This window comes from Urocitellus parryii, chromosome 9 (assembly GCF_045843805.1).
Source record: "Urocitellus parryii isolate mUroPar1 chromosome 9, mUroPar1.hap1, whole genome shotgun sequence".
In the NCBI taxonomy this organism is placed as follows: Eukaryota; Metazoa; Chordata; class Mammalia; order Rodentia; family Sciuridae; genus Urocitellus; species Urocitellus parryii.
This window is the reverse complement of record NC_135539.1, coordinates 62,687,138-62,699,302: the sequence shown is the minus strand read 5'-3', so window position 1 is coordinate 62,699,302 and position 12,165 is coordinate 62,687,138. Positions and strand designations below refer to the sequence as shown.

Sequence of the window (12,165 nt, the reverse complement as noted above, 5' to 3'; positions counted from 1 at the left end):
TGGCTTATTCCCCAGAGGCAAAAATACAATGTGTTCATCTTTAACGTTGAGTTTTCAGAGCATTAGCAGATAAACCTTCCCCTTGAAGGTTTGATCATTGTCTCAGTTCTGTGTTTCTCATGATATTTTCTCATCTTGCTTTGATTCCTGAATATTTTCGTTCCCTTCTGTGATCCTCCTGGGCTTTCTCTATTCTCGATTCGTCTCTCTAATGTATTAAGTTACCAAAGGGTTTTCATTTGACATCTCTACTGTGTTACTTTGATTCAATAACAGAGGCTTTTATTTAAACTTGATCCAGTTGTGTTTTGATTCTTGAATAGTATTATTTGAAATTATCTTTATTGCCTTTTGGTATTAGTTTAGTTTAACTTATTTTTTGTTTGACACACGGCTCCTCTGGTGGAAATAATCCTGCTGGTGTCTGCTTATTTCGCTGTGAGGTTGCCTTTGATCTTTGTGTTTGTCTTCACTTTGCCTGCGACGGGGCTCTGCCTCCTGGTATTGCTTTGTATTCCTTTGGTTTCCGTTAACTTGTGATTTTTTTTTTTTTTTTTTTTTTGGTCATTGTGAGTATTTTTATGTGTTCGCAATCTCAGCCCACGTTTACCCTCCTCAGTTGGAACTCGTGTTCCGTTTGGCTTCAGGTATTTTACGTGTTTCTGTTTTCCTCTGGAGCATAAAAGGGTATAGGAGTGAAATGAAAAACAGATGCACTTTTCGAAATAGACATTTTCAGTTTTGCAGCCTTGTGAACTTTGTCATTTTGTTGTGAAAGAATCTTATTGGAATGACCTAGTCTTGCCTTCACTGACCCAAAACAAGTTTCTGAATTCTGTGGGGTTTAACCTAGCCTAGCTGGGCTGTGCTTCTAGCACTGTATCTCACTTAATCTGTCTTCAAAAGAGATTAACTTGTAAGAGTTACTTCAGAACATTCTGGAACTCTACCTATCGTCCAAATGGTGCCAAGAGGGCAGTGAGCTCATTAGGTAGCCATCTGCCCTCGTGTTTTAGTGGTACCCATTGCTCCTTTTTCTCAGTTGACAAATATTGATTCTCTCCCATATGTGTGAGACTCTGAGAACCAACATATAAAAGAAATACATCTATTGTTTTCAAAGAGCTCATCATATTCTAGTAGGTGAACCAGATGGCGAAAATTATTGCGCTCAGGAAGGTGTCATGATGGAGTATTATCCAGGATTAGAATTAGCCAGGCAGAGAACAGGGTAAGGAGTATTTTAGGCAGAAAAAATGGCAAGGGAGAGAGTGTAGCATATTGGGGACTTGGTGTGGCCTGATGCCTCTTGAGCCTAGGCCTGCGTGTGTCTTCACATGGGCTGAAGAAGAGCCCAGAGCCAGAGGGTGGGCAGGGCTGAGCTCAACCTCTGCAGAGACAGAATTTGATTGCTTGTAACCCCAGGGTACTTTTCTTGGGATTTCTCCTACTGGAGATTTACAGGCTCTTTAGAGGACCAGTCACCTAGACTTGTAGGTACACTGAACGTTTTCTGAGAATCTGGGTTGCCTTAGGTGGTTTAGATGCTACTGAGGGAATGCCTACTTGGGCATCAAGAGAACAGGAGGCCTTCTTAGCAGTCCTCCAGAGGAGCCAATGGTATAGAAACAGCACTGTGGATTTTTATGTCCAACGTTACAATGTCCCTTATCCTTGACATTTTTCATTTAGGTAAAAGAGCAGAGACATCAAACCAAAGCACCTTCCTACTGTAACAGCTTTCAGACTCCACATGAAATATCCAATTTCAGGGTGTTTAATGGGCATCTCAAATCTTATATCTGAAACCAAGATCTTATTTCCTATCTCCCTGGCAAAAAAAAAAAAAAAAAAAAAAAAAAAAAAATCCTTGCCTGTTCTTTGTGTTCACCGTCCAATTAATACAGGGGAAGGAACCTGGTAATCAACTTTATCACCTTTCTTCTTCTCACACTTCACTTCTGATCCATCTATAAAACTGATGGCTCTATCTTCAAAATCCCCAATGTAGTCACCTATCACCCCTTCGGTTGCACTCAGAGAGAATCATTATCCTGTTTCACTGTGATTGTAAAGTATGGTCCTGGTCTTTATGATTCTGTTCTTACCTGCATTGGGCTGACCTCACCCCATTGGCAAAATGATCCTTGAAAAATCTACACCTGATCTCATTACAGCCTTGTTCGACATATTCTAATGGCTTGCAGTCATTCTTAGACTTAACCCCAAATTTATAATCTACAAGGGATTGCATGATCTGGTGATAACCCTCATCCTTGATCATATCTCTGATTTCGTCTTCCATCAGCCTCCTGACTCTAGCCATACAGCCCTCCTGGCTACTTTAGGACGACAGAAGTCCTCTCACCCTGAGCCTTTGCAATCACTAGCCCCTCTTCTGGAATACTCCCCCAGTGTTGTTGTGCCATGCTCACTTCCTCCAGGTTTCTGATTAGATGCCAGGTAATCATGAAGAGTCTCCTTGACCGCTCATCCCACACAGGCTCATAACTCCCTATTCCCTGCTTTATTTTTCTCCTTAACTCTTTTTACCATCTGCCATTTTATTAGTGTTCATTAATTCGTATATTATCTGTCTCTCCCAGAATAAAACTCTATTGGAACATAATCTTTTTGTCTGCTTTCTATTTCTCTGAAATAGAAATTCTGTAATCAGGACGTGGATTATAGACACCCAATAAATATGCACAAGTCTGAGTTTAACCCAAAATGTAAAGACTCAGCTTTGATACCCATGCTCAATCAATGCAACTTCACATTAGTTTTATTGTCTAGTTAAAGCTAATTTGATTTGAGAATAATTATACCATTTGCAGTTTTTTTCTTTCTTTCTTTTTTTTTTTAAAAAAAGCAGTAATCCAACTGGAATATACTATTGTGACCGCTGTCTAAGCCAGAGTCAGCCAATGGTCTTTCATAACCAGGAAAGCAGTAAATGATTCCTATGTTAGTACTTCTGTTCTCATATAAATACTTCTCACCCCAATGTTTTATTTTTCTTGTGATTCTGTAGGATTCAGTAGGGACTCCGACAAAACAAATGTGCTCATCAGAATTCTAGAATCATCCCTCCTTTATTATGGGCCTTTATCTCACTGTACTCTGGTTTATTGAGATCAGGAACTCCATGGGACAGTGAGTGAATGTGTCATGGCTTTCATCTTAGTACTTTAGCACAGGACCAGGAGTGCTCAGTAAATGAATGATGAAGGAAAGGAAATACAGGGTGAGAGCAGTTCCTCACATTCCTAGGCACAGTGTAGGTCACAGGGATGTGCTGAGTTTCTCGGGACAGTAGACATCCTTAAAAGATAAATGTACCATTACATTGAGAACAGAAATATTAAGCACAGGTACAATGAAATAATAAGCTATTAATATATTTTGAAAATGATGGATATATATCTAACTAGCATTATTTCCAAATCTCTCAAAATGAATAATATCTGCAAAGTCACAATTATTTGCCTAGTGTTTGCGTTAATTTTTTTGTTGATTTTTCTCTTCTCATTCAGGTTTTATGATTTATAGATGGCATATGATTTATATCTTGCCACTGGTTCAGGGTTTTTGGTTTTTAATCATAAGTGTAGCTTTAAAATTAGATAACCAGAACTGCCTACTAGATAATATACTCCTGGATAAGAAAATTGATTCACTGTTGGTGGGAATGTATTGTTACAGTCATTAGGGATATGGAGGTTGCTAAGAAAGTAAAAATAGAACAACCATATGACCCAGCAATTCCTCCTCTAGGTATATACACAAAGGAGATGAAATCACTTACTATGTAAAACTGTCTGAATTTCCATGTCCCCAGTGTCGAATTATTCCCTCCCAATCATTAACATATAAAAACAACCTAAATGCCAATCAATGACTGAATAAAGAACATGTAACACATCCATATGCAAGGGAATATTATTCAGCCTTAAAAAATGAAGATCCTGATATTTGGCACAACAGAGATAAACTTGGAAGACATTACACTAACTGAAATAAGCCAGACACAGAAAGAAAAATATTGCCCAAGATTATGTGTAGAAAAGAATATTTTTAAAAAGAGTTTAAATATACAGAAATAGAGAATATTACAGGGGTTGCCATGATGGTGGTGAGGGAGGGGATGGGGAGATGATGGTCAGAGGGTATAGGCTAGCAGGTCTGTAGGATGAGCAAGTCTAGAGATCTAATGCACAATAGAAGGACCGCAGCTAATAAAAATGTACTTTATTAGGGATTTTTGTCAAGTAGATTTAAGCTGCCTTTCTTATGTACATACAAAGTAACTGTGTGAGATGATAGATATGTGTTAATCTACTTCATTACAGTAACGATTTTACTATCTATCTCTATATACCCTATAGTATCATGTTTTAAACCTTAAATATACTACCTAATTTATTTTTTAAAAAGGAAAAAAAAATACACTTCTGATTTAGAAGTATTCATCTTCATTCAAAATAAATTTGCTAATATTTCTATTGTAGACACTAGTTTAATTTTATCATAATTGGTAACCCCCGACTCCACTCCTTTCTCCCCAAAATATCCAACTTCTTCCTAAAGGAGCTTTTCCAAAGAAAATTCATTCAACCAGAGAATCTCAGTTCTTCTGCTTCCCAACCATACTTTAGTATTATGTTCAAACTGAATTTGAGACGTTTGTTCTTATCTCACCCAAATGCGATGTTTTGGTATTCTCATTTGTATTTAGGAAGTTTTGAAGAGTTGATTATAAACTAAATATCTGTGATAAAAGTGATCAATAAAAAGATGACTTACTGTTCCTTTATAATATGAAATCCAACTAGTAGACTATTGCAAGATTAAACCTAACCATCTAACCAGTACATAGAGCCCATAGAAGGTACACATTATAAAGTATTAGAAAAATTTACTTCTGTTCCTCCATCAAGAAAAACGTTCAGGTTTCTGCTTGAATTTGAAGCTTTAGAGAAACTCATATTGTCTCTCTTCATTGAAATGAAAGGAAAGGTTGTAAGTTTCCCTTTCTGAGTGAAGCTGAGGAAGGGGTCAGGTTGTAATGAGCAAGCATTTGTTTGAGGATGCACGTCTGACTTCCAAGGCTCAGAAGGTCTGAGGTGCCTCTGAGGAAGAGGCAGCCGATTCTTCAAGTCTCCAGCAGCAGAGCATGAGGAAATACGTTTCCTGTGAAGCTGAGCTATTGGGAGGAAGAGAAGCTGTCTCCCTACTCTACATTCTTTATTTTCTTATTCTTTGGGGATAGTGCACACGTGTGTCTACATACCGTAAGGACCGTGTGCCATGGAAATATCATTAAAGACTCTAATTTGGGACAGAAATTAGTTCCCTTTTTATAGCAATGATCCTACTTATATTAGTGGTTTGAATTAGAGTTACAAGTTGGAGAGTTTATCCCAGCTTAAATAGCTAAAATAAGCAGCATTTCTGAGAAAGAAAAAGAATGCAAGTTGAAATTCAAATCCAAATGCAGGGGTAATTTGGCTAGATTATTCTTAAGCAAAATAGCAGGCATTCTTAAACCTAAAGTGTCTAGTCCTACTTAAACCATATTATGTCTTATTTCAGTTCTGTCAGAGAATATTCACAGACTCATTTTTTTTTCTAGAGAAAAACCACTTAGCTTTGAAATCACAATGTACTGCTTTTCTGGGCTTGTGGGAATAATCAAATTTAACTGGAAAATAATTTAAGATGTAACTAATTTTATGTTTTTTTTTCAGTACTTAGGAACTGTAGAGTCTCCAAAATAATATTTTAGAAGTACTTAGATAACTAAGCCAAACATATAAATAAGATGCTGAAATGTAATGTGTAGGTTTAGATACAAAACTACAATGTAGGAATATTTCCTTTTGCCATTGAAAGATGATAAAGATTCTTTAATTATTCAATTTATACTTTAAGTAATGTTATAAACCTGATTATCTAAATTTAGGGAAGAAAATGGTTCAATTGTACCTTGTATTTAATTATATGTTCAGCTAAATCCTTAATATGTCTGTGGCAGTATTGCTGATCACTATTTTGATGCTGTCCTGGGGTGCATTTTTTGGGTATTGTACAAAATGATTTTCAATGTTGGGTGTCATCACAATGGGGGTAGTCATTGCTCAGTGGGAAAGTAGTCAAAGTTGCATTAGCAGCTGTGATATTGGACATAAACTTGAAATGAATGACTGATAATTTCCCGGAAAAAATAGAATAGTATTGTCAGTGGGAAGAAGAAAGAAAAATCAAATCTTTTTCTCTCCCTCCTTCCCTTTCTTTTAGACTTTTCAGAGTCCAAAATGACTAAATAAGCAAACAAACAAACAAACAAACAAACAACAACAACAACAAAAACCCTGTAATCTCTTGCTCCAGAAGTGATACTACTTCTTATGATCTGAGCTTCCTTTTCCAAGAGTGAAGGAATGATTGCTACTATGGTCTCTTCCGGAGATGGTCTGGCTTGTTTGATGAACCACACGTGCGTCAGCTTTTTCATTGGGTTTATTGCCCAAAGCTGAACCCCCAACCCCAACATAAGCCAGTGACAAATAGAGGAACCTCTGTGAGCCTAGCAAGCCTGACTGGCTGCTCAACCTGAGCTCTTAACCTTCAAGTTGTTTGTCTTTCTCTCCCTCCCACTCCTGCCAGCCCCTAGCAGGCAAGATGGACTGCCCTGTCTTCAGACTTCAGATCATGTTCTCAGTCACTCCTGGAAGTTTCTCTGCTCTCCAGACCACCGTACTCTTGTACTTCCTGAATCCACGGTGGTTATTTTGAAATTGATCTTACCCGGTCTTGTCATGTCTTCCAACATCATTTTGGTTATGGTACAGTCAAGAGTTTGGACCATTGACACTAAAACCTGGTTCCCAGCCAGCTCTGATTTCGACCTGGTTCCTTAACCTCACTAACCTTCATATAATATTTCTGTAAAATGAAGATCATGATGACACTCACACCAGTTTTTGCACATGACATGCTAAACACAGGGCCTGGCACACTCTAAATGGGGGAATTGGATGTCCCAAATTGCCTCAGACTAAGGGTATTCCTGGGAAGCCCAATTCTCAGTGCTAAAACTGGGTAAGCCCTGAGCAAACTGAATTGGTCCCCCTGATTGTGAATATTTATCTTATGTAACTTTTATTGTTTGCCCATTTTGTATTCTTGGAGAAGTGAAATCTTATTTACAAGTTTTCCGCATTAATTTCCAGAGGGCTATGCACCTAGGTGCTTAGTTACTTTTATAGAACTCATATTTTCTTAAGGGACTGGCGGTTGTGCAATGATGTGAATATACTTCATGGCAAAGAACTATACACTTAAAAATGATTCAGATGGCAAATTGTATGATGATATATATATATATATATATATATATATATATATATATATATATACACTTTACCATAATAAGAATGATTTGCAATCTTAAAAGAACTTATTAGTTTTATAAAGTAGTAATATTCTATATTATTATATAGTAATGAAATTTAGTGAAGAGTAGAAAATTAAAACAAGTAATATGGTAGTGTAGAGGGAGGAAATTGTCAGGAATCTAGCATTAGCTTGAGAGAGAAATTTTAATTTTGCAAAGACATGTTTTTGTCTTCACATCCCCCCTTTCTTAATGATGACCAGCTCCTAATCTGCTTCCTAGGAAGCAGGGTCCACGTCTCTTCAGGGTCTTGGGGCACTTGTCTTACCAGGAGTGGTCATATTAACCTTCTAATTTCTCACTAATGAACTTCCTTTCAATCCAGGTTTCTTCCCACAATTCCTTCACATGGTTCATGGACCCTGCTGGAGTGGAAAATTTAATATATGAAATGATGATGAATTTTATTTTTTACATATTTCCAAAGATTGAGCAATTAGTTTGTATTATGGTGATGATCAGGTGTGTCTTTAAACTTGATGGTTTTTACTCACCTGTGGATCATATCATTTTTTATGTTAAAGTCTATTAATTCCTGGTTTATCGTGCAATAAGCCTGTTCCTTAGGTAGTAATCTATTCATAACTTGTCATTAAAAACCAACAAACTAAAACCTAGAAGTAATTTGGCTTGTTTCTGTTTTCTTCAGAGAAAGAAAAATTTTTATAGTGTGAAGAATTCTCTCAGACTAAGAAATAGAATCTTGTTGTTAGATTAGAGATCAACTCCATGGTTTTAGTGTCCATTTATGGCTTGTGGGGGGCACTTAGTTGCCATGAAGACTTCAAGCTCTGACATGAAACTCAATGACATATTTAAGAGATATTTCAGCATAAAAGTCCACATTGTGGAACTATCTTATTACCAATTAGCTTGGCCACCTTGCTCATGAACTAGATGGGATCTAATTGGAATCTATCTTGTTGTTTAATATTCACTTTCAATTGAGCAGCCTTTTATACTTTGTCTTTTAGCAATCCCTCTTTGATTGTCTAAATAAAGATTTCTGTGCTAAAAACAAAACAAAACATCAGAACATTAATTTCTTTGACACATATTAGCTGATAAAACTGGTATTAGAAAATAATGGTAATCATTTCGTTGGATCCTGTATCCTTTATTGGAAATTTTTTCAAGAGTGATTTTTTTCCTTATACTGAATATTAAAAATAAAGGGGAGAAAGCCCCCCAAATTATTTTCTCAATTCATGTTATATTTATAGTCAATAAAGACTTTTTTTGGACAAGTTGACTTTGACCATATACTGAATTCTGTAGTCATTTAAGGCTTCCACCTTGTCTTTAATGACTTGAAACCTATACTGTGCCTTCCCTAACAAAAAATAATTGTTCTGTTGTCACCCTGCTTAATTTCTGAACTTCTGTTATTTTTCATTATTATGTCAATTAGGAGCAATACCTATTTTGGATAGTTATTGTGATAATTAAAAAGCAACATACAAGCACTTTACACGTGAAAAGATACTTTCTTCTCTTCCTTGACCATCTATGGGTGTGTCCCCCAAATTGAACCTCTTTGGGGGTAACTCTCTCCCCTTACTATGGGTTCATATCCTTGATCCACTAACTTTAATCTCTGTAAATTTGTATAGATCTCCTTTTCTTCAGTTTCAGATTTTTTAAAAATATGTTTTTAGTTGTAGATGAACACACTATTTATTTTATCTGTTTATTTTTGTGTGGTGCTGAGGATCAAACCCAGTACCTCACCTGTGCTAGGCAAGCGCTCCACCACTGAGCCACAATCCCAGCCCCAGTTCCAGATTTCTGAAACCTCTTAAAAATGTTTTCTTCCTCCCTTCTCACCTTCCGTTTTGTGATCTTCATATCAGCACACTTCTTTATTTTAGTTTTATTTCCTTCCACTTTAAAAATAAACATTTAAAAGAAGATATTGGGGACTGGGGGTGTAGCTCAGTGATAGAGGCCTTGGCTTCACTCCCAGCACTGAAAAACAACAACAAAACCAAAACCCCAAAATTACCTATGTAAAAATATATGCAACATCCATGGGCTGTTTGGGGGGAATAATTCTACTGTGCACTAGGAGGAGACATTTTGGTTTCATAAGAATAGGAAGACATCCCAAAGACTGCCTGAAACGCTTGGTGCTTTAGTCAGCTTCCAGATCTCTGGTCAAGGATCTCACCAATGTGAAATGAAAGTTCAGTCAAACATCTGAGCTTTATTGTTGTCTTAGGTTAACAAAAGCTCTTTTTTTTTTTTTTTGGCTTTGATGTTGTGGAAATAAAACTCTCAAACTCAAGCCACTTGGGTTGGAATACCATTGCACCTTTCTTGTTCAATATTAATGCTGAAGAAATCTGACCACCAGTTTAATGAAAGGATACCATGTGTTTTTCTCTTTTCCAAGATGTCCTTGTTTGTTGCAAAGTTAGCCTGATGTCTTGCTTTTTGAAAAAATAGTTTGCATTCTACATTTCGTGGAAGAAATCCCATATGTGGAATGACTATCTTTCAACTGAATTCTTAACAAACTGAATTTTTGAAGCCATCACTTTAAATTTCCTTTTGCTTGTTTTATCTGTTTCCAAAAAAACATCCATGGGGCATAACTACAGAAAAGCAATGTTTTGCCTCTTTTAGCATTGACATTTGTTTTTACTAAGTTGATTCCTCTAGGCTCTCTGTTATATTTTTCACAGCTCCTAATAGGAGCTTCCTAAGAACTCTTATTGCACCAGGTATAAAGTAGATAACAAGGTTTTATAACCCCAAAGGAACTTTTTATTAAGTAATTCAGCCAAGGAGAGAAATAACAATAATCAATAAAAGCATGAAGAGAAACCAGAAGGGCTAGATGGATAAAAGTACTCTGCAGTGTCTCATTCTAAATTCTCTCTTGGCTCTCTCCAACCCACACCTATTGAGGACTAACACATTACTTTCTTTACTTTCCTCAATAACAATAACTACTGCTTCCCTTTGAAGGGCAGATTTCAGCCATTGAATATACACCCTATTTTTTGAAAGCCAAAATTAGAGAATATAATTCAAGAATAAACATTCTTGAATGGTCACTACCTATAGGCACAGAATTGGAATTGTGATCTATAAACTGTGTAAATAAATCTCTCACAGATTCTGAGTTAGCATATTTTTTTTCAATGTTCTTTCCTGAAAGTTTTATTCCAAAATATTTTGAGACAGTTTATGTCTTAACTCTGTACCAAAAAAGTAAAGTTCATAGTTAATTAGTATCACAATGGATTAGAATTTAATTTCTTATGTACATGAACAGAGGCATTTATATTTAATCTTTAGAATTTGTAGATAGATTCAAATAATAGTTAATGAAGAAATAACTAGTTTAAATGATTAGAAACAAGTTCACAACTGTCAGACCTGGGTATATGGTTAAAATAATTGATTTATGCTTGTCATTGAAAAGGCCCTAAGTATCCAGAGCCATTTGCTTAATTGGGTAGAGGGCCAGTTGCCCAAGACCATCCTGGCTCCAGGACAGTTGTCTTTGTCACTTCTCTTATGCCTGGCATGCCTTGAACATGGTGGACAGTCATAATTATTAGTCATTACGGAGACTTACTATGTTTCAGGCAATGCAGAAGCTGTGTGCACATTAGCTAGTAAGTATTTGCTGAGAGTTGAAAGTCAATGTTCCAGCCTTCAATACACAAAGAAGACCTTCTACCTAGCTATGTAAGGGGACCTAAATATTTATGGAAATTTCTTGATTGTTCGTTGTGAGTGGATTTTGACACTAACCTTAACATCTCTTGACATGAAATATTTAAGTTGTGTTGATAATCCTGAAAAGTGCTGTTTTCTGAAGTAGTTGATGTTTAATGCTATTTTAATAACTTTACAATGTACACTATGTAAAAGAATCCCTATTCAATATTGTCATTGGGAGAACACAAGCAAGGTTTTATAACTTTCTGATCAGTAAGATCCTTTAAAGTATCAATGATCTTGTGTGTCATTAGAATAAATTTATTTGTAAAGTATTATAACACCCAAGAATTATATCTGCAGATTTCTTTTATTATAAAACCTGTCTTCAACAAATCAACCCATTACAATTACTACATCTATGCAACTTGGTTAAATGAAAGTGGCAAACTATTAGGGATATTGTTAAATTGTTAAAGTAACATTCAGCTGTATATCTTAATAACACATATATAGTATAACCTTTATTAAAGTAATATATACTTATTCAAAACATAATGAAGGGCATGCTACTAAAACACCTTCATTTATAGCTGTTTTCTGGTTACAGATATTTAAATATAAAGAGAAACACATGCATCTATGTCTTTTGATTTTATTGAGATTTTATCTAACTTCTGTGTTGGTTTCTCTAGAAATCAGAGTTTTTTTTCAGGGTTCTTCAAACCAGAAACTGTGTGTTTTGAGTGCCATAATTGGTGGTGAGGACAGCACAAACTGAGTGAATCTCATTTGATCCCTTTTTGTTTGTTTGTTTGTTTGGTACTGGGGATTGAACTCAGGGGTGCTCAGCCACTGAGACATATCCCCAGAACTTATTAGTTTTTATTTTGATACAGGGTCTCTCTAAGTTGCTTAGAGTCTTGCTGAATTGCTGAGGGTGGTCTTGAACTTGCGATCTTCCTGCCTCAGCCTCCTGAGTCACTGAGATTACAGATGTGCACCATCATGCCTGGCAAATACTTTTTCTT

The 12,165-nt window shown here is 36.1% G+C and overlaps 1 protein-coding gene across 4 annotated transcripts in view; it reads left to right on the top strand.

Moving 5' to 3' along the window:
- The window catches only part of Nebl (nebulette), a 327,715-nt gene that overhangs the window by 312,619 nt on the left and 2,931 nt on the right, over window positions 1-12,165 (top strand). The window lies entirely within an intron of this gene.